This window comes from Anabrus simplex, chromosome 13 (assembly GCF_040414725.1).
Source record: "Anabrus simplex isolate iqAnaSimp1 chromosome 13, ASM4041472v1, whole genome shotgun sequence".
Lineage (NCBI taxonomy): Eukaryota > Metazoa > Arthropoda > Insecta > Orthoptera > Tettigoniidae > Anabrus > Anabrus simplex.
Window position 1 is genome coordinate 89,078,596 of NC_090277.1, and position 23,943 is coordinate 89,102,538.

The following is a 23,943-nucleotide window of genomic DNA, read 5'->3' on the forward strand; positions in this document are numbered from 1 at the left end:
TTCTCTGATTATGGAGTCCAGCTCGAATGACTTACTCCCGCAGTCGAGACACAAGACGTGTTGCTGCAATGAAGTGGAGTGGGGAAATGGGGCGGGGCTTGCGGGAGAATGGGAGTTTGTGAAATAATAAGGGCAATGACTGAAACAGAGCGTAATAATTGTGAGTTCTTTTCCTGTTTTTTACTACAAATGATCGGAATAAAAGTTCCCCATATTACGTTATTTTTCTTCATTTGTCTCATTTAATTTGAGGGCTGAGTTCTTGTATTGATCCATACGGATGTAAGTATTCTCTAAAATGTTGAGTAGTGGACCTTTTTGTTCACACTGTAGAATTTTTAGATCTTGATCTATTATAATTGTGATTATAGTCTTTGTGATGGTTACTCATGACACTCGATTTCAGTCACCGCCCCCATTATTCCGCAAACTCCAATTCTCCCGCAAGCCCCGCCCGATTTCCCCACTCCGCTTCCTTGCAGCAACACGTCTTGCGTCTCAAGTGCGGGAGCAAGTCAGTCAAGAGCTGGACTCCATAATCAGAGAACACGGGTGATACAAACGGGCCACGTAATGTAAATTCATTTTTGTTCTTCATAACTTAATCTAAATGGTGTTCCTGTTAGTCACCACTTTTCAACCTTAATTCGATTCGTATTATCCATTTTACAGACTAAAATCAGATGGTTCAACTTCAATAATGCTTATGTATATAGCCCAGGTCAGAACACAAAAACTAAGCCAACAGCATAAAGATACCAGTTGAACCACACCAAAGGACAACAAAAAGCATTGGAAAAGAAAGACTTCCAGCTCAAGACTGTTTTAACGATCAACATTTCAGTTTTTTTAACTGTCATCATGTTGTTTAAAAAAACTTTTTAACTAACATTTCATGTGTTTGCTATATTTTTAATGCACCATACATACAGTATGTCTACTTATGTGTGAACTTTCATCTTAATTGGACATAAAAATATATAGTATTGACTAGGAGGATTGAAAGAGTTTTGTAAAATTCTGTAAGAAGTTCAGCTGTCAATACAGATTCAACAATGAGATCATAGTCTGCAATGTTAAAGTAACCTCAGGAGTGTGTCAAGGCACCGTCTTAGGACCTTTATTATTTAATGCATTCATCTCCAATTTACCTAAATGTGTGACCTCAACCACGGCCCAGTACGTTGATGACGTAGTAATGTACAGGGATATACAATGTGCACATGATTGTCTGAAGTTACAGTCAGAGTTGGACACTACAGGGGTGTGGTGTTACCTCGTATATGGATAAGAAAGAAATTCCACCTGTCAATACTGTTTATTGTAAATGTAGGCTTACATCAGTACCGGTTTCGACTCTATTTTGTCATCAGCTGACAAATCATAGTATTACATCTATTAGACATTGGTTTGTGTTACTTATCCATATACATGTAATCAGTCAATACGGACTTGAAACTCATAAATAACGATGGTGTTACCTCAACAGTCTCAACATTAATGCTGGCAAATGTAAATACATTAGGTTAAGTAGGTCTCGAAATACAGTAGAATATAGATATAGATAACATTAAGGAAGTGAGATGCACAGCTGCCAGGGTGCTCAGTTTTATGCAGAGAAGTCTCCGTGGGTACAAGTCAAACGACATACCCGACACTAACGTATGGTTTACCAACCTGGTACCGTACAATTAGAGCTAACCTTCACAAACTGGAAGGAATCCAACGTCACGCTGAATTACTAATTAACAAGAACAGCTCCTGTCAATCGCCTCCTTCTTACACAAGTGTCTCACGGGAGTCACTCACCTTTCACCAGACTCTCCTTATCCTACAGCTACGTCTGCAGGCCAAAGGGGTGTGTCTTATACCCCCTTTGCGCGAACTGAGTCCTACAATCTAGATTTCTTTGCTTGTTCAGCAAGGCTTTGGAACAACCTCTCCGTCAAAACTAAATATAAATACAGTTAAATGTTATGTTAGGAAACACGTGCGGTGAGAAAATGTATATGAATAGTTGGAAGAATGAACCAGGGAGTGAAATGATGTGTAAATGAGAAATATGTACAAATTATACGTAGGTCGAGTCATAATTCATGGCAACTATTTTTTTCTCGCGAATAGGGGACAACACAGAAAATCTAAGATATGCATTTGGAAACGTACGGTATGTGCTTGCATATGATGCCACTAGATGGTGTATGTAAACAACAGTGTGGGTCTAAGCATGCCCTCAACTTCAGTGTGTGAGTGACAGCATCACAAAATGGAAGTCAACAAGCAGGAGCAATGGTGGGGATGGGAGGTTCTTCCACACCCACCTTATTCGCCTGACCTGAACCCATGTTACTATGATCTAATCCCTAAAGTCAAGAAGCCATTACGTTGACAACGGTTTGCTAACAAAGAGGACATCGTAACCACATTTTGGAGAGAGGTGTCACAAGTTAGCGGTACACATGTATTTCAAAGGTCTGTAACCAGTGGAGACCTGTTCTTTGTATGTAGTCTTGTGTATTTGCTGTCTATACCATAATAAAACAATGTTTACCAATGCCCTGTGTTCTGTCACTTTCCTACAAGAATCTCCTGAAGTCAGAATTTGTCTTCAGGCACTATGCATAAGTACATGCCCTATATTTCCAAATGCATATCTTAGATTTTCCGTGTTGTCTCCTGTTCGCGAGAAAAAAAATAGTTGCCATGACTTATGACTTGACCCTCGTACTTTGTTACTTTACCTGTAAATAGCATATATGATTGTTTTAGTCTGGGATTTAGGTGATTAATTCAAAAGGTCAGGAGGCACTAGTGTAGGGGGCCGGTCCTATTCCCCTGGCTTTCCACAGAAATTGTAAATGTTTACGGTAAATAAATAATGAATGCCAGCATTGCGAGGAAATGGTGTGTATCACACTCAATGATTTCTACAATCTGGAAGGACGGAGAGAAGATTTTGTTAATTAGCCAAGACTGTGTGCGTGACATTATCAATCAATTTACACTGTCACTACTTCTTTCCTCATTTATTATTTTATACCTTGCTAACATATTATTAATGTACTACCATGTAAGCATCAGAAGGCATATTCTTCTCAATCCCACTCCACAAATAGAGTTCTTATTTTAGTAAATTTTTTTTTAAAGTTTTAACTTTATTGTGTTAACTAATCACATACGTATGCAGCCTGAAACCAACAGATATGACATTTTTAGCAAAAAAGAAAAAGTCTGTGTGACTATCGCCTATAACGACTAATGGTCCCTTCGGAGTCGTCACAACCCGTCTCGACTGTACTTCTATTTCTAAGCATCTGTAAAGTACCGTCCTATACTTTCTTAATGTTTAATAAAATACAATTTACAGGTGCTCACCTAAGAATCTGGAGGTTCCAAGATCAATCTGCTGGCAACTGAGAGAAGACTGGCTGACCTACAATAACCCAAAAAATATTACTTATGTTACAATTACAAAATCCCTGTAACGGAGTTTTATACCATATATCAGATCCAATGGGCCAACTGCAGAAACGATGACTAGTTTTAAGCCTTAGACATCATCTACCTAAACAACGTCTAAATCGAGCACGATCTTCCATTGCATAAACAACGTTCAGTCGATGTTTAACTAGACATCACTTAAAGTTTCAATTTTGGTTTGAAAATGGAGACAGAAGTATCTTTCATGTAACTCTTTGCTTGTCGCAACCAATGAAATTTGTTGGTGCGCGCGCCGAACGCCAGTCTTTGTCTTCCTACACATTACTCAAATATGGCTGAGCATGACTTGCCCACAGATAAGAGTATCGCTTTCGGTGGAAATTGAATCTCATAATATTATCGACACTAAAGCAACACGTCACCGTACGGGGAAGTGTAGATTTCATTATAGCGTTGTTACAGTGAGTGTAATCTACTCATAAATACGGTAGCTTCGACGAAGGGAAGATGAAGCAATAGTAATGTGTAACCGAGTGTGTTGTACGGGCCATATAGATGTAGCCATTCTGGAGATCGTAGGTTCGAAACGCATCATCGGCAACCACAAAGATTGTTTTCCGTAGTTTCCCTATTTTTACACCAGGCAAATACTAGGGCTGTTATTATGGCCATGGCTCTTCTTCTCCAGTCCTCTTTAAACAGTCCTCTTTAAACAGTAATCACCACCACTTGCCTTATCCTATCTGATAGTTGCCGAAAACTTGTACGATTATATATATAAAAACCCCATACAACCCACTTTTTAGTTTTCACTATTATGTGTGTTTACGTGGCTGTAAATATAAGTGAATTCCTCCGGGTTGATGTATGTGACAGCCCTCTGACGATCGGGACATGTAAGTCTGTTATGTATGTAGTCAAAGTGACAGTACAATCTATCGGTTGCCAAGAATTGAATTCAAGTTGACAGTTACCAGACTGTCACTTTGTCAGTCAGTCTCAAGAAACAAGTCTCTCGAAAAGTGAAACCTTATTTTAAGATCTGTCTCCCCGTGCATGTCAAAGGAATTGCTGCGATTTAGCAGTGGCCGACCCTTTCTTTCCGGAATCATCTCAACATGATAATACAAATTACATATTCCATGGTACATAACCTCTGATTGTGATTCACTCCTCTCATTTGAGGTTAAACAGTGCTCTCGGCAGTGTTTAAACATGACTGGTTGACCATCGCTTTTAGACAGTGTCTAAGTGATAAATAACGTCTCTGCAATGCGGCAGCCATACTTAGGCATTGTTTAACCGTAGACATTGTCTAAACACCGTTTCTGCAATCAGCCCATTTTCTTTAATTCTAAGAATGTCTTAAGAAGTGCCCACTACTGAAGGTTTGTGATGTTTTATAAAATGACTTAAAATTTTGCAAATACTCACCATATCTTTGAAACCACACCAATCTGGATGTTGTAACTCCATTCTGCTGGCAACTGAGAGAAGACTGGCTGACCTACAATAACCCAAAAGTATTAGTTATTAGATATGATAAATAATCAATTTACAAAATTTTACACTATTACCAGACATATGTTCCTTTATTTCTAGGAATGTCTAAAGTACCATCCACTCTGAAATTTCTTAATGTTTTCCAGCCCAGCCTACTTCCCATTCTTAGAACAATGAAGAAGATCGATAAAGAAAATTCATGTAAAAGGTGTACTATGCAAGATGGAACAACTGTACATCTAGATTCTCAAACAAAACTCAGTAGGGAACCTTAATTTGATTTCATCGATTAAGAATATCAATTCAACAAGACGCTGCTTCATAGGAATACCTACAAAATATCCTGTAGAAAGGATCATGGCCACAACTATAACTAAAGCTTTTGTTTGGGGAAATAGGGAATAATATTCCAGTTTTTGTTTGAATATCTACAGTATTGTTGGTAGGATACCTACATCACTTTCTACGTTTACATTTGTGTGGGTGCTAGACACGATATTTCGCGTAGCACTTCCATCGCACCTATCACGAAAGAAACAATTTCTTTAAATAATTAATACAATACCAGTAGCAATGTACAGCTCACTGGCTGATTGGTCACATTTTTTCAGAGATCTCTGGGTTCGATTCTCAGTCAGAGATTGCAACTGGTTAAGTCAGTTAATTAAATTAATTCAAGTAAGTCAAGGAAAGATGTCAACAGTTCCATTCATGGTGTGGCACTTAAACAGGTATCTTCCTTTAAATACTTGGGATGAATAATATCTGAGGATGGCTACTGTCGCCAAGATGTCAAGGTGCAGCTTGTAATAGTAAGAGCAGCGTTGAGCCTAGAACTGGCGAAACGATTTCTTAAAATATTTGTTTGGTCGCTGGGGTTATACTACACAGAAACATGGACGGTGAATGCCAGCATGACTAGTCGTATTCAGACACTTCAAATGTGGTAGTGGAGACGCGTGCTGAAGACTCCTTGGACACACTGAGTCACAAATGCTCAATCGAGTTGGTGAAGGAAGAGCACTTCTTGGGCAATGTGGTAGTGGAGATGTGTGCTGAAGACTCCTTGGACACACTGAGTCACAAATGCTCAATCGAGTTGGTGAAGGAAGAGCACTTCTTGGGCAACTTTGAATTGGGTACACGCTGCAACACAGAGGCTTGCTACAAGAATCAAAGAGGAAAATCAAGGCGAAGCAAGAAGTGGGAGTTTGCACTTTTGGGCCATTAAAATAGAAGGTTCATTCTCTCGAGAACAGGAAGCTGTTATCACAGGAGCTGATACACTACAGGGGCGCACAGTATAAATTTCATTCCGTATTGACTGTTTTTCAATTAATTCAATTTAAACGTAAAATATCCTCCAATACATAGTAATACATTACAACTATAAAGATGATATACCTGCATGTTTCAACCCATTTTAGAGTCATCTTCAGTGGAAACTAAGTCTTAAAAACATAAGTTTCAATAAAACACAATTTCTGAATAAAATATTTAACATGTGGCAGTGTTCTGGTAACATATTATTGACACATAATTAAAATCACTGTCTTCAGATGTAATCCCTTGTCTTCTATATATAAAAAACTGGGTGTGCAGATCAAAATTACTCCATTTGTGAGTTGACTTTCATCATAGCTTGATATTATTGTTGTCGTCAATAATATATTGCATTAGGGAGATAAGTGTGATATTACGCATAGCTGCATGCTGTTGATATCAGCTGAGGTATTCTACGTTATCCACAATGGAAAAGATCCAGTTCATAGTATATTTTGAAAACGCGACAAGACTTAAGAACAAGCCGTTTTCAGACAGGTAAGTCGAACATGTAAGTTTGTTATTCATTTTCACTTATACATAGGTATTATTACAATCGTTAATTGTCTTTCGTTGTTAGTTGTTATTGCTGCTCGTCGAACTCAAATATTCCTCTGTTGATGTACAGTTCAGTAAATCAACTGATTCGTATCATTCTACATTTGCATTTCAAGTCTCAGGCATAGTTTCGAGAAGAGTTGTTGAGTCACTGTTTTAGATGTCTTCACCTGTATTTTAATTGATTCATTTTTGATATTTCAGCAATTAAGGACAATTTTAACTTCTTTTAGCAAGTAGGTAGAAAGGAAAATAATAACCCATCTAAGTATCAAGTATTTAATTTAAACTCCAGGCCTACTCTTTCAGTTAACTTGCGATAATTAGGATACACCGGGCTGAGTGACTCAGACGGCTGAGGCGCTGGCCTTCTGAAAACCCAATTTGGCAGGTTCAATCCTGGCTCAATCTGGTGGTATTTGAAGGTGCTGAAATACATTAGCCACGTGTCGGTAGAGTTACTGCCATATAAAAGAACTCCTGTTGGACTAAATTCGGACACTTCGGTGCCTCAAAAAATTGTAAAAGTCGTTAGTGGGACATAAATCCAATAACATTATTATCATAATAAGGATACGCCTAAGTTAAGTTGACAATTGTAGTGTATTTATTTTATTAGATAGTAGTGAGGAGCATCCCACTATCGGCAGCCCTGAAAATGGTTTTCCGTGGTTTCCCATTTTCACACCAGGCAAATGCTGGGGCTGTACCTTAATTAAGGCCACGGCCGCTTCCTTCCAACTCCTAGACCTTTCCTATCCCATCGTCGCCATAAGACCTATCTGTGTCGGTGCGACGTAAAGCCGCTAGCAAAAAAAAAAAAAAAAAAAAAGTAGTGAGGAGCATCGTTTCAATTCATATTAAGTGCATAGATCATATTGTGAACATAATACGTCAATTAAGAACTCCTACATAGTTTACAAAACAACTTTAATGATGATAACAGTAATAGAGGTAGCAGGTAGGTACCCTCCTTGGAGGCAGCCCTGCCTATGTATGCACCGATGTGTATCTCCTGGTAAGGCTCCCAACTAAGGGTTATGAGTTAAGAGTGAAGACCTCAATGCAATCTACAGCGGAGAAAATGGACTTCAGAACGGTGGAGACTGCACAAGAGGCAGCTCTTTAGTATTAGTACACTATTCACAAGCAGTGTCTGTTCCCCATGTAAGGAGCGGCCTGAATAATTGCTAACTATAAAATAAATAATAAGAAGAAGAATAATAACCTACAGACTTAAAGCGAACTCTGAGCTGTATCGACAGTTAGAATCAGCCAGTACCATCATGCGACATAGGAGGCTTAAGTTCTACGGACACCTACAACGAATGGACAGCAACAGGCTTACCAAGAAGATCTTCCCTTTGGTTAAAAGCTACAAGACTGGAAGCTTGTGGCTTAATGAAGTACAGAAGGACTTGGATTCGGCTGGGATTTCAGACATTGATATAGAAGATCGTTCCATATTTTGTGCTATGGTACAGTCTTGGACCCCACCACCTAGAGTTCCTAGAAGTTGGAAGCCCCTTTCACAGGAGAGAAAAGATAAATTATCAGCAGGGCTCAAGAGATATTGGGAACAAAGAAGAACATCGAGGAAGAACTAGTCATCAGCGCTCCTTAGTGGGTTTAAATCAATAATAATAATAATAATAATAATAATAATAATAATAATAATAATAACTAAAGGGCCCTTACTGCTCTGCAGCATTCGTTATTATTAGGTAAGTTAACTCGTCTTGATATGCCTCTCATAGTCATACTGTTTTGCCTTGCCCTTTTCAATGGTTTTATGAACATTCAATAAGAAGTACGTTATGGTATGCCGCAGTTCGTAGTCAGAATTCATCCATTCTGACATCATCGTATCGTCTGGTACAAATCTATCCATTTGCCAGGCAGAGAACTTTTTTAAGATATGTGGCCTTCACTCTTTCTAGAGTAGCTAGGTTATCCTTGGATAGATGTTCCCAGAAAATGTCTAAGGCGTACGTCATGATGGGATCTGTTTGTATGTAGACTTTTTTTTATCTCAGCAGCATGTAAGTTATTCGGAGGCTGAGAAAGGTTAGAGAATCAAAGAGTACCTAGCAGGGAATAGCATTCTTCCGTGATCAGACAAAGTGTATACTCTCTGGCTTGACAGGTAGTAATCAAATATGGCTGCATGCAAATACAATACTAAGGATGGAAATCACCTACATCAGAATATTAATGAAAGTGTTAGTCGCTTAGCAACCTGCAAAGTAGAGAATGTATTGGGGGTGGGGTAAGCCTTAACCTGCAATTATTGGAGTGATCATTTAACGATTTGATTTTATGATGACTCAAAGTTGACTGAACTCAGAGACTTAGCGACGTCTCATGATTGACCGGCAGGTAATTCCAGAGAGAATAAAACAAAAATGAAGCAAATCAATCCAGTAGAATGGATGGATGGATTTTTCAAAGCTGTTTTTAGTAAACTCTTTTAATATATAGATGATAATAATAATCATTAGGGGAGCACTACAAAAATAGTAATTAGAGGGAAAAAGAAACCTAAAAATAATGTACAACGTGTCATTGTCTTAGGCAGGCGGAGGGTTAATGGACTAACGCCAATGTCTGAGTACTGCTGTTACGCCATCTTGTATTCAATACTAGACTGGATAGAAGTGAGGACTTCATTAAGATAAGCTCCATATTTCAAGTATTTAAGGATTTAAACAGAATTTAGACAAACTAGTTAATGTAGCCGTGCTTCGCTACAGGATTCTCAGAAAGACTGTGGTTTTCCTAACTGAAGTCAACATAGCCTATTAAAGAAATGTCAGCAGGAATGTAGCAATTAAAAGCAATGTTATCATATAAAATACTCGATCAAATGAAAAAAACGTACGTTTTGTCACTTTTAACGAACAGTACTACAGTGCCGATCTAACAGTCCAAAGTTCCAGACCTGGAATGACCAGGCCGCAGATTGCCGTGAACACTCCTCTGCCATTAATCCGTTAAATATGCACACCGATCATTCGAATCAGTGCCTCCGAATGCTATGATGAACCAGTGTGTTACATACCAGTAGTATCAGAAAATTAATGAAGCAGAGGAGTGGCATGCTAAAGAAGAAATTTATCTAACTCCACAGCTACTTCCCATCAATATGCAGGCAGGCTGTTACACTCGGTACGACCGGGCGAGTTGGCCGTGTGGTTAGGGGCACGCAGCTGTGAGCTTGCATCTGGGAGATAGTGTATTCGAACCCCACTGTCGGCAGCCCTGAAGATGGTATTCCAGGGTTTCCCATTTTCACACCAGGTAAATGCTGGGGCTGTACCTTAATTAAGGCCAAGGTCGTTTCCTTCACACTCCTAGCCCACCATCGCCATGAGACCTATCTGTGTCGGTGCAACGTAAGGCAAATTTTTAAAAATACTCGATCTGCAGCAGTAATCCTATCTATAGGAGATGAGTGGCAACAGAAGACACAAAGCACATCACAACAAACAATGGTCAATGTAATATCATTGTTGATCAATTTTCTGAGCTTTCTCTATTGTAGGCCTTCACATTTAGTTTTCTTTCAGTTCTGTGATATTAGGGCGCCTTATAAAAATATTTATAGCATTCCTTATTCTCTGATTTTACATACCAATTTTCATTAAATTCTGTTAAACCGTTTTCTCGTGATTCAGAGCTAATATGAACTTAGTAACAAATATCCAATTTCAACACATTCTGACAAATGTCACCAGCCAGAAACATCACGACATACGGATGGAAAACATGCTCCATTAATATTTCTAATAACTCCAACATTAGTAGCTGCCTAATATATCTCCAGATATATATCTAAGCATTACCCGATCTACAGCGGATTATTAAAATGCTAACTGTTTTGTACATATAAATATTTTTACGGACCCATTTTATTAGAACACTATATCTAAGACTGTTATGAAAAATTCGTCAACCCCATTTGTTCCAAAACAATGTACATGTTGCACCACATATCAATAACATTAATGTAATGTGTTTTTAACCAGGCATATATGACATACATATACCACTGTTTTAGCTAGATGTCCATTTTGACAGCATTATTTAATGCCTATGCTAAGCAAATAGTTTTCATCTAAAATTTTAACCTTATACTAAGACTCAATCAAGAGTAACAGGCTTTACAAACTGATTTTAGCATCTTAGATATATGCCAGTAAGGTGTTGCATTGATATTCTAGTCAAAAGTGTTCAAACCAATGTCCTAATCAATAGCCAATTTGTGTAATTTGTGAACCAACTTTAAATGTACATTGTTAAACTTGCCACTATTGAGTTGCACAAATGTGTGTATATTCCACATTGTATAACCTAAAAATTGGATGGTGGTAGCATGTAAAATAATATGTGTCTTCATGGATTATGCACACTAGTCAATCATGTACCAGACATAGGCCCTACCAACATTAATGATCGGTTCAAATCAATTTAAGCTTTTACCACTACGTCCATTTTAACAGCATTATTTAATGCCTATACTAAGTAAATAGTTTTCATTTAAATTTTTAACTTTATACTAAGACTCAATCAAGAGTAACAGGCTTTACAAACTGATTTTAGCATCTAAGATATATGCCAGTAAGGTGTTACATTGATATTCTAGTCAAAAGTGTTCAAACCAATGTCCTAATCAATAGCCAATGTGTAATTTATGAACCAACTTTAAATGTACATTGTTAAACTTGCCACTGTTGAGTTGCATAAATGCATGTATATTCCACATTGTATAACCTAAAAAATTGGATGGTAGTAGCATAAAAAATAATATGTGTCTTCATGGATGATGCACACTAGTCAATCATGTACCAGACATACCAACATTAATGATCGGTTCAAATTAATTTAAGCTTTCACCACCACATGTGATGTTTTTGTAAACAATACATTTTTAACGCTTGTCAACTGAGGATGACCCCCTAGGGGTCGAAACTAGTCTTGACTATATTTACTTGCTTAATGTAAAATAAATTTGTATTGATAAGGTGGAAACTCATATACATATTGTTTTTTGTAAATCAAAGGCTTTGTCATCTTCACTGTATTCCATCTTTGCCCGAACATTTGATTGTCTCCGTATTCAAGCAAAAGTTCACACATTTCAAGTGTCTCTTGGCAGGGAACCATTAGTGCTAGAACATGAAGTGGACTTAGGCCTCCATCTAGGAAACTGAAACCATATCTGCTTAGTTCATATAAGCTATTGTTACGTTCGGCTTGCCACATCCAAAGGCATTTTATACCTACTGCCAGGTTCAAAATTATGCCACCCCTAACATGGAGACAGACGCCTTTCGTAGCCGCCCCTCTGGAGTATAGACGCTATGGGTTTGCCCCTTCCGCCATCTCCACCGTACCGAAGTCCACCTTCTCCACCGTAGATGCCGTATCAACCCAACAATCATACTGAAATCTCACCCAACCAACCTATGGAACTGGACAAAGAGAAAATTACAGTGCACAATACGACTGTCCCTTATTACCTTAAAAAGTATAAAAGCAAGAGAACTGACGTTATCGGATTCACGGTCGGCACTAGGGAAACCGTAATATACTTCTTTAAAATTACCTTTTGAAAAAAGGTTGCATATTTCTAACAGTATTATGAAGAAAATAGCCCTAGAAGCCCTTAAAGGATATGTTGCAATGCTCAGGCACCACCTACACCAACAATGTCTTCTTCTATTGCAAGCGACAAGAGGTGATAACCTCCACTACTGGATATAAATGCCAAACAGCTTTAGCTACGTTTGTTAAAAGGACAGATTTGTGGATGTACTTTTAAACTGCGATGTTGCATTTATATTATACTCTCTATGCAGGCATTACACTTTGTCCAATGTGGCAGCCTTTGCTTTTAGTACATCCCCAGAAATCTTATCAATTCCAGCTGCCTTTCTAGTTTTTAACTTTTACATTTCTTTGCTATCATAGACAAATCTACCTCCTCTACCTGGATATTATCCTTACATCCAACTGTCTTTAAATGCGGCTTTCTGTCCTTCGCAGATTAACTTAGTTACCGTTTGTTGGTCATACTTTCCGTCATTCACATTACCTTCCTAGTTAACATTTGAGATCATCCGAAGCAATTAAGTACCGTTCTGTGTCATTCCCCACAAAGATGATTATTTTATCAAATAATTCTGTATCAGCATCACCCCTTTCAGGTCTGCACACCTCAAAAGCATCAAGTGACCAACTGCAAACATCAATAACAACGAAGCACTGTTCTTCAACACTGTTACAAGAATCAGAGACCGTTAACAGCCAATTTAATAAAACACAATGAACAAGTACTCACCATAATTTTACAACTTCACCAATCAGAAGGTTTCCAAGTCCGTTCCATTGGCAAATGAGAGGACTTGCTGACCTAGAACCCAAAAAATATTAGTTAGGCCTTTCAGATATGATTTTAAAAGTCCATGTTATCATTTTTCACTCTGTTCTGCAGATTTAAGTACAGTCGAAACCGTTTATTCCAACATCGCTTTTAAGGACATATTGGATATAACGGCAAAATCTAACAGTCCCGTCTAAATCCTATATAAGCACCGTATTTTAAAAAGTCGCTTAGCATGACATAGCTTATTATCATATAAAACAGCATATTTGTTTCACGTTTTCATGGAAATGTACTGAAGTCACCCCTTCTAATACTGCAGTAGCTGTGTCAAAAATGGAGAACAGCAAAGCAGTTGGCCCTGATGATATTCCAGCTGAACTATGGAAAGTCCTAGCTGCCGAAGGAAATAAAGTGTTGACAAAATTGTTCAACAAAATCCTCGCTGGATTTCCAATGCCAGAACAGTTTCGTCAAAGCTTCCTTGTGCCCATCTACAAGCAATAGGGTGATGTCAGAGAATGTGAGAATTACTGAGGCATCAAACTCACTTCACAAACACTCAAAATCTGGGAGCACATCATAGAAGATTGCATCAAGGGTTTGATTAACATCCATCGTAACCAGTGTAGTTTTACACCAGGTATGTCAACAAGTAACGCAATTCAGACTCTGCGTGTCTTGACTGACCAACACTGTGAGCTATGTAATGGCCTCCATGTGGTATTCATAGATCTGCAGAAGGCCTTCAATTGCGTTCCTAGAGATATTGCCCGGGCAGTACTACAACATAAAAAAGTTCCTGAGGTGTATGTGAAGATGATCCAAGATATGGTGAAAATCACTGTACGTGTTTCAGATAGTTTCCGTGTTGATGTTGGTGTACATCAGGAATCGACACTGAGCCCAGTACTGTTCAACACTGTCATCAACTACCTGACAGAGCAGCTGATGGCAGACCTGCAGTGGACCATACTTCATGCAGACGATATTGTTTTTGTCGATAAGTAATACTAGAGGCAAATGGTAAGAATAAGCTGCAAGAAGACAGAGTATAAATATTCTTTAACTTTGTGCAGCGAGGGCAAGCGGGCCCATACAACACTGTCTTCTTTGCTGGAGAACTACCGATGATGACCAACAAGTTCAAATATCATGGATCAGTCATTAGAATGGATGGTAATATCGATGCAGATGTAAAGCACCGCATCAGTGTTGGCTGGATGAAATGGCAGTCTCTTACTGGTGTTCTGTGTGATAAGTAGATGCCAGTCAAATTGAAGGGCAAAGTGTACAAAACCACTGTCCGGCCTTCCCTCATGAATGGCTCCAAATGATGGACAAGGCAGAAAAACCATGACTAGCGAATGCACGTCACAGAGATGCGGATGTTGCAGTGGTCGGCGGGAATCACTCTGCGTGACATAGTGCTCAATGAACAAGTGCGAGGATCCTATAAAGTTGTGCTCATCAGCGACAAGGTGGAGGAAGAACAGCTTTGCTGGTGTGGTCTCGTCAAAAGAAGAAATGAACACCATTTAGCACAGAAAGCTGTTGCCATCGAAGAGCTGAAGAGAGGAAGAGGGTGTCCTAAGGTAACATGGAAACAAACTGCTGAGGCTGCTTTAAGAAAAAAGTGAAGTGCCATTAGATCTGGTACAAGAACGTCGGACATACTCTCTCCGAGTCAGACGAGCCGATCCTGAGTGAGCAAGAGAGTGCCCGTTTTATGGATGCTTATACGGCCAGGAAAAAAAATGTATTGGCTATAACATCCAATGTTTATTTTTCTTTGTTATGCATGTGGGGATTGTTGACAACAATGCAAAGCTTATTTTCAAACTCTTGTTTACAGTAGATTTAAATCAGTCTCTGTTATAATAGTCAAGGCAAGCATCGCTGTGAAGATATCTCAAAAGAAAATCTTTAATTTTGAAGAAAAGACACAAATAATATGGTGATTACAATATGGGAAAACAAACGTCAGCGTCATCATGAACGAATTGTGTGAATCATACACAAGGATTTGTATAATCTGGAAGGTCAGAGAGAACATCTCATTTATTAGCCAAGACCGTGTACGACACTACTGATCAATTTACATTGTTGCTACACTGCTGTACGTACTGTGTAAACATTCGAAGAAAAATTCCTCTCAGTCGCACTCCACAAATAGTGTACTGTATTGCAAATAAATTACTTATTTTTAGTTATGTTTTTTAGAAGTTAAAACTTTATTCTGTTAATAACCATGTAAGTGTGCAGCCCAAAGCCTACAGATGACACTTCTTAGGAAAAAAAAAATAAGAAGAAGTTTGTGCGACTATCGCTTATAACGACTGTTAATTAAAGGTCCCTTCAGACTTGTCATAACCGGTTTCGACAGTACTTCTATTTCTAGGAACATCTAAAGTACCGTGATCTACTTACTTATTGTATAATACGATATTACTTACAAGTACTCACATAAGAATTAAAACTTCACCAATCTGGATGGCAACTGAGAGAAGACTGGTCGACCTACAATAATCCAAAAAATATCAGTTATGATCAAAAAGTCCTTGTAAGAGAGTTGTATACCGTATATCACACCCATCTTCTTTTATCCTGAGAATGTCTTAAAAAGTGTCCACTACTGAAGGTCGTAATGTTTTATAAAATGACTTACAGTTCTGCAAGACTACTCACCATAGCTTTAAAACCACACCAATCTAGATGTTTTGATTCCACTCTGCAGGCAACTGAGAGAAGACTGGCCGACCTACAATAATCCAAAAAATATAAGTTATTAGCAGGGTTAGGATTTTTAGGTGCACACCTTTTTTGTTAGGGTAAATTAAAGCTGTTTGGAAAGATATCACAGTGTGAAATTTTGTTACTAGTTGCGAAGAGGCATTTTTCATGCACCTTTTTCCCTTTTTTTGGGACCTTTATCCCTTTTTCCCTCAACCATGCCCATAATCCCCTTCCCCCACCTCCTTTTTCCTTTAATTTTAATTCCAATTTATTCTATGATTTCTAATCAATATAAAATCTTTAACTTTCAATTAACGTCTCCTCAGCTTGCTGTGTACGTGCGAATACTAAACCTACCTCTTTCAGTAAACACCATGCTGGATTTGAAAACCTGCAACAATGGAAAATGATTGTGTGTTCGACAAAACATCTTTCTCTCACTTTACTGCTATAGTGTAGCTTGCAATAATGCAATTGACAATGAGTGATTCTATCCCACCAGAATCAGTAGCCTGTTGTTTGTGACCGTGAGTTTGTTACTGTGAGAGACATCATCTGTTCGCACAGAGGCAGAGGCTGGTGACGCAGAGATGTCAGCAACCGCACACGCGTAGTTCCGAGAACTGAGACTGGGTTCTTCTCGAAGCTACTTGAAATCGCTAAGACTGCAGTTCCAGCATGAATGAGAACATTCTGGTAACTGTTGTGGTGTTATAAGAGAGTGTGGGCAGCAAGTGAGCGAGTGAGCACAAGAGTGAGTTGTGTGAATTGAGTGTGCTGCTATGTTGTGTGAGAATTTTGACAAATTTCGACGAAATGCGTTTCAACAAAGTTCTTCAAAACGCCAAAATTTGAAGGAATTAAAGAATGATTTGTGTGCAGCTCTTACATGCAGGAATTCTACTCAATAAGGTGAACCATCCAGCCTTCATGGGATTTCTTGAAAAATACACAAAGATGTCAATGCCCGATGAAAGTACTTTAAGAAAAACTACATGGAGCCTGTTTACCAAGAAACCATACAAAAAATCAAGGAGAAAGTGGCTGATTGCGATGCGGGGATCATTGTGGATGAAACCATAGACTCAATGGAACAATATGTTTTGAACATTTTAGTTTTTACCTTAGCAGGGGAGAACATTAAGCCTATGATGTTAAAAATGCATGAGCTGCAGAAAGCCAATGCCAGTACAGTACTGGTAATGCAATCAATTATGGACTTCTGCCAAAAAATCTCAGGCCTACTGGTATCGAGTTTGAAAAACTTCTTGTTATTACGGATCAGTCTCCATATACGGTTTCAGCTGTTAACCAATTGAAACCTTTATTTCCTAAGTTGAAGCATGTGACATGCTTGGTTCATGCCCTTCACAGGGTTCGTGAATCCATAAGGAACGAATACGACATCGCAAATCAATTCATCTCTGCCCTGAAGAAGATTCTACTGAAAGCTCCTAGTCATGTTGCTTCCTGCAGGGAAACCACTGGCCTGCCCCTTCCAAATTTCCCGGTCATTACTCGCTGGGGATCGTGGATTGAGTGTGCTGCTATGTTGTGTGAGAATTTTGACAAAATTAGAGAGTTTGTGCCTTCTTTGGATCCAGTCAACGCAGGTGCAATTTCCAAGGCACAGCAAATTCTGTTAAATACATAATTTGCAGACAGAACTGTATTGTGTCCATAGTTACAAGCATCTGACTGCAGTTGTTAAACGATTATAAGAACAAGGTATGGAAAAGGAAAAACAATGGGATGTTTTTACTTCCGTGAGGGAGCAGTTAGATGGCTTTGCCAAAGACAAACTTGAGCCCAGTCTTCAGGATAATCCAGACATTGAGGAATTCGCCACATCTGTAGAGTTGCCATTCCAAGTGAGTACAAGGTTTGCCCCACTGGTTTCTGTGCATGTTGAAAGAAGCTTTAGCATCTACAAAGACATTCCATCTCCTAATAGCAAAAGATTTACTTTTAACAATGTAGAGATCCTTAATGTCTTGAAGTACAACAGCTTCATGTTTTTTCCTTCTTTTGACGAGTGATAATTTGATGTACTTGTTTGTAATTCAATAAACTAGAATAGAGGAAAGAGAAATTGTTGAATTAGTTGAATAAACCAGCACCTTTTTGTCCCTTTTTTAACCTGATTCAAGCACCTTTCCTTTTTTATCCGAAATTTGCTACTAAAAATCCTAACCCTGGTTATTACATATAACACATTATACTGTAAGAGTTCGTAAATACTTCATACAGACAGTACGGCACTGTCAGGTTCATTTTCCTTTACACATAGGCATAGAAAAATGAACACAAAGAAAATTGTTCTGAAGGACTAAATATCAATATATGGTTGGACGGAGTGACAAGTCTTAAGGAAAATAACTGAAAGGTGGAGCATTTTCAGGTACATGGTATTAGAACTAGGACATCGATATGATAAATAATAAGAAATAATAATGTTATTATTTTTAAGTCCCTCTAACTATTTTGGTTTTGGTTTTGTGGTTTTCGGTGACGCCGAGGTGCCGGAATTTTGTCACGCGAGAGTTCTTTTACATCCGAGTAAAATCTACCAACATGAGGCGGATGTATCTGAGCATCTTCAAATATCACCGGAAGGAATCAGGATCGAACCTGCCAAGTTGGAGTCAGAAGGCCAGCGCCTCACCGTGTGAGCCACTCAGCCTGGCAACATGATAAATAATCCACGTACAAGAGTTTTACAGTATTATCAGACATATTGTATGTTCTCATACTTCTACGAATGTCTTGAACTCCCGATACATAATGACAACATCGGTGATGCAAATATTAATCGTCTGCATTCGAGAAAAGCCACCAACTAGAGATGCCATGAATTTGTGGAACAGCAACTACCAAACTTTCGCTGAATGGCAAAAGAGACTCAACGACAAATACTGCCCGACAATGCCTTCTGTGGAGAAGACGCCACCACCTGGTTTCAACTTCCCTCATAGACTATGGTCTGCATTTAACAGGATCCGAACAAACCACGGGAACTGTGCAGCCTTCGACTAAAAGTGGAACAGAATCCCAACGCCTGAGTGTGACTGTGGCGCTACACACAGACAGTAAAGCACATCATCGAAGAATGCAGGACTAGAAAATACAATGGCAGTGCTAGTGAATTTGCTTTTGCGACTCCAGAGGCTATAGACTGTATAAACAATTTGGACTTACGTATATAGTGTAGATCTTATAACAATAGATGCTGTATCTCTAACCATACGCTAAATGTCTAAATTACCACCCACTCTGAAAATTCTTAATATTTTCCATTTCTTCTTGAAGACCAGCCTACTTGCCATTCTTAGAGCAATGAAAGTAGGACAACAACAGATCGATAAAAAAAAATAACGTAAGAGGTGAAGTACGCAAGACAAAACAACAGTACGGTACAACTAGATTCTCAATCAAAACTTAGTCTGGAACCTTAATTCGGTTTCACCTATTGCTGAGAATATCAATTCAATAGGACACTGTTTCACAGGAACACCTGTATAAAGGTGAAGAGGATCGTGACCGCAACTGATACGAGGATCTGTAACTTTAAAGCTTTCCAGTCTGCCGAACAATAAAATATACCTCTAAAAAAAAATAACCACACTAGTGTTGGTAGTAATTAATATTAGTGATAATTATTTCAATTTTACATAAAGATGTTCCGTAGATTATGTATTGTATTTTATGTAAGTTAGTTTTTAACTTTAGCCAGCCTATAGGGGTAGCTTGTGTGCCTTTTACCCGGAGGCTCTGTGTTTGATTCCCGGCCACTCAGATCTGAGGGCTGGTTCGAGGTCCACTTAGCCTACGTGACTACAATTGAGGAGCTAGAATTATATAAATTTATTAAGAATGAGCTGTGTGATTAATAGAAAAATTGTTAGTTAAGTTATATAATATTGAATTTTAGAAAAATGTTTCCTTCTCTTGTTAATTTAAAATTTTGTGCTTGATAATAATGTATTTTTGTGTACCATTTGCCGAGGTAGACACCTCATTTACAAATAAAGTGATTTTGATTTGATTTGAGGGTACGAGTTGGATAAAATATATGGTAATAATTAGGCGGTGGAGAAAATAACTTACATGAAAAGCTTAATTTTTTTCCAATGCTAGCGTTACTTATAAAAGGAGTCGTTATATTTATCGTATTCTCACAGTTGGACTAGATAACATAAAACATATATGGAACTTTTGTATAATCTGCTTGAGGAAATGTTTAGGTTACGTGAATGATGTTGATCCCCGAAACATTACTGTAATATGACACAAATGGAAGATAATAATTGCTTTTACTCAAATAAAGTCTCAAATCGGAGGTTGGTTAGGAAATAAGTTAATACGAAATATTTTATTTGAGAGAATACATACTTTACTGCTTTATAACTATTAATATTATTTATGCTACGTCCTACGTCGCAGCGCTTCCCAACGATCATATAAGAGAAATGCGCTTCCGTAAATGTTTTGTTTGTCTAACACGGCACTGTCGTGTGTGATGTCTTTGCTCACTGAAGTTCTTTGGTGTCGTTTTATTTATTTTTCTCATTCGATGTAATTTGAAGGGCTGTCACTTCATGAGCCCTAACTGATTCATGAAACGATTTATTGGTCCAGGGATCATGCTATTTTTCTTTCAACAAAATACCCGCGCTGGGCATTATGGGCAAAGATAATCAGAAGTACCTCAAGAAATAATAATCATCATCATCAGTTTACCCTCCAGGTTCGGTTTTTCCCTCGGACTTAGCGAGGGATCCCACCTCTACCGCCTCAAGGGCAGTGTCCTGGAGCTTCAGACTCTTGGTCGGGGATACAACTGGGGAGTATGACCAGTACCTCGCCCAGGCGGCCTCACCTGCTATGCTGAACAGGGGCCTTGTGGAGGGATGGGAAGATTGGAAGGGATAGGCAAGGAAGAAGGAAGGAAGCGGCCGTGGCCTTAAGTTAGGTACCATCCCATTCGCCTGGAGGAGAAGTGGGAAACCACGGAAAACCACTTCCAGGATGGCTGAGGTGGGAATCAAACCCACCTCTACTCAGTTGACCTCCCGAGGCTGAGTGGACCCCGTTCCAGCCCTCGTACCACTTTTCAAATTTCGTGGCAAAGCCGGGAATCGAACCCGGACCTCCGGGGGTGGCAGCTAATCACGCTAACCACTACACCACAGAGGCGGCACCTCAAGAAATAATTTTTATTATTATTGAAAACGCACACATACCGTGCAAAAAAATCATTACATTACATTTACATTACTTTCCTTTGTTATAAGCTACGATGGATTTCTGTCTATTCCTGCATTTTATAATATGGTATATATCACAGAATTCCAAGCATAACACACACACACACACACACACATGCATCATTTGGTTCGCGCACCTTGTGGTAGTGATGGGCTGCGAATGGACTCGCGAAGACTCGAGTCTGGGATCGTAAAACTCGAGGTACTCGAGGCCGAGGACGCTGGCAGCGTTTATCTGCGAGCCGTGTATGGAAACAACACGATGAGCTTATTGTAGGTAGGCCAAGGACAAGTATTGGGTCCGTTTCCCAATTACGCACAGTGCTATACCGTATATACCTAATGTACAAACTGATGTGTTTGGTTTTTTTTTTTTTTTTCTTTTTTGCTAGTTGCTTTACGTCGCACCGACACAGATAGGTCTTATGGCGACGATGGGACAAGGAAGGGCTAGGAGTGGGAAGGAAGCGGCCGTGGCCTTAATTAAGGTACAGCCCCAGCATTTGCCTGGTGTGAAAATGGGAAAACCACGGAAAACCATTTTCAGGGCTGCTGACAGTGGGGTTCGAACCTACTATCTCCCGAATACTGGATACTGGCCGCACTTAAGCGACTGCAGCTATCAAGCTCGGTACAAACTGATGTTGCGATGCGGTACTTACCATCACTTTAAAGAAGTGTGCACACAGTCACCCTTTGAAACAGTCGTTAATCCCGAAGCATACACACAGTATCTTACTAAAAAAAATAAGTACGATATTATACGGCAGGACAAAATACCGGAGGAAGAAACAATATAATTGTTATTTTTGGATACCTTACCAAATGCCCAGAGTATTCCTTCAATCAATTGAACGTTGTGGACGTTTAACTACGGCATTCGTTGTTCTACTGCACAACAATATACACAGCCGAACATGTACATTATGCCGTATTTACATGAATGTACAGGCCTACACAACAAAACCATATTGTAACGTAAACTAAGGAACCTGCGGACACAGGTGCTTATGAACCACAGTCCGGCTCCATGGCTCCATGGCTGAATGTTTAGCGTGCTGGCCTTTGGTCAAAGGGGTCGCGGGGTTTAACCATCATTGGTTACTTTTGCCGACACGGGGGCTGTGTATGTCTTCATCATCATTTCATCCTCACTGTGACGCGCAGGGCGCCTACGGGTGTCAAATCGAAAGACCTGCATCTGGCGAGCCGAACATGTCCTCGGACACTCCCGGCACTAAAAGCCATACGCCATTTCATTTTACCGGCGCACAGTGTGAAATTGTAGATATCAGGCAGGACAAACGTACATTTTTGACTAATCTATTTATATTATAAAGGGCATTATTGTACGCTCTTGACTATAAGAATACCTGACCGCAAATCTTTTAAAGCTGTGTGTGGTATATCTGATCTCTACAATTGTGTGAACATTGCGCCCCTTACCGAACCTTGAGTCTCGCACTGTCTGCAGCGTGTTCAGATGAATCTACGTAACTAGCGACTGTGTTAAGATATTTTTAATGTGAAATAGGGATACAGCTAGATTGTTATCTTTCTTTCTTAATTTGTTTACCCTCCAGGATTGGTTTTTCCCTTGGACTCAGCCAGGGATCCCACCTTTACCGCCTCAAGGGCAGTGTCCTGGAGCGTGAGACATTGGGTCGGGGGATACAACTGGGGAGAATTACCAGTACCTTGCCTAGGCGGCCTCACCTGCTATGCTGAACAGCGGCCTTGGTGAGGGATGGGAAGATTGGAAGGGATAGACAAGGAAGAGGGAAGGAAGCTTACAATGAATAGTTAAATTATGTTCCTTATCTTCACTCCGTATCTCAAGTTACCAAAGGCTAACCTACTGGGCGATATAATGCAAATATGCAAACTCATATTCTCATCCCGAGGTGGTGCAGCTCCTTTCGGTCATCATTTACGTAGCTGTTGTAATAGTACTTAATGGTTGGGGCATTTCTTCCGACTGCTCGGCAACAGGTCGCAGTTACGGAACGTGACGTCACAGTGAAGACTCGAGCACTTCGCACGGGTTACTCGGCGAGGCTTGGACTCGCCACGTCGCCAGACTCGATTCTCGCGAGTCCAAGCGTCACTCGCGCACATCACGTGTCGAATATCATGATTAGCTTCCATCCAGGACCTGTCTTGCATAGCAGATGTTGCATAGAAGTCTTCCGGTATGTTGTTTTTCTTCTCATGCAAGTCTTGTATAAGCTGTTTGAAGCTGGTACTAGCTGGAAGTATAAACTCGCATTTCAGATCCTCTATTAAGTTGGTAGTCTGACAACCTTTACCTCTCTATCGAAATTAGCCTAAGTTACCACTTTGAGCTTTTTTTTAAAAAAGTTTTAATGTATATACCTCCTCCACCCCCCTTCGCTATCACAAACCCGGGTACGTTTTGTTGTTTGCACATTTCGCCCCCCCTCCCCAACACACACGTCCAATACCCAATCGCCACTACAGTGTAAATGTCTAGGGTTATGTCCCAGTATGGACCAGAGTAATAAGAATTTCAGCCATTTCACAAAACAAAACCAACGATAAACCCTACAAATCAATGCACTGAACATTTTAACAACAAAGTAAAACAATAAAACATTACGATACTAATGCATATAAGTTGTGGCTAGATACCCTTGCGTTATCTCCTCTACACTTGCTCGAGAGCTGCCGTACGATTAAAAAACCGTACAGTGTGAAAGCACGCATTTA

The 23,943-nt window shown here is 39.4% G+C and overlaps 1 long non-coding RNA gene across 1 annotated transcript in view; it reads right to left on the reverse strand.

Moving 5' to 3' along the window:
- The window catches only part of LOC137502952 (uncharacterized), a 35,699-nt gene extending 22,441 nt beyond the window's left edge, over positions 1-13,258 (reverse strand). The window contains exons 1-3 of the long non-coding RNA XR_011018946.1: positions 13,169-13,258; positions 4,876-4,948; positions 3,376-3,433 (exon numbers count right to left, since the gene is read on the reverse strand). This is a non-coding gene — a long non-coding RNA (uncharacterized lncRNA). The remainder of the gene's footprint in view (positions 1-3,375; positions 3,434-4,875; positions 4,949-13,168) is intronic.
- Between the last annotated feature and the right edge of the window lie 10,685 nt (positions 13,259-23,943).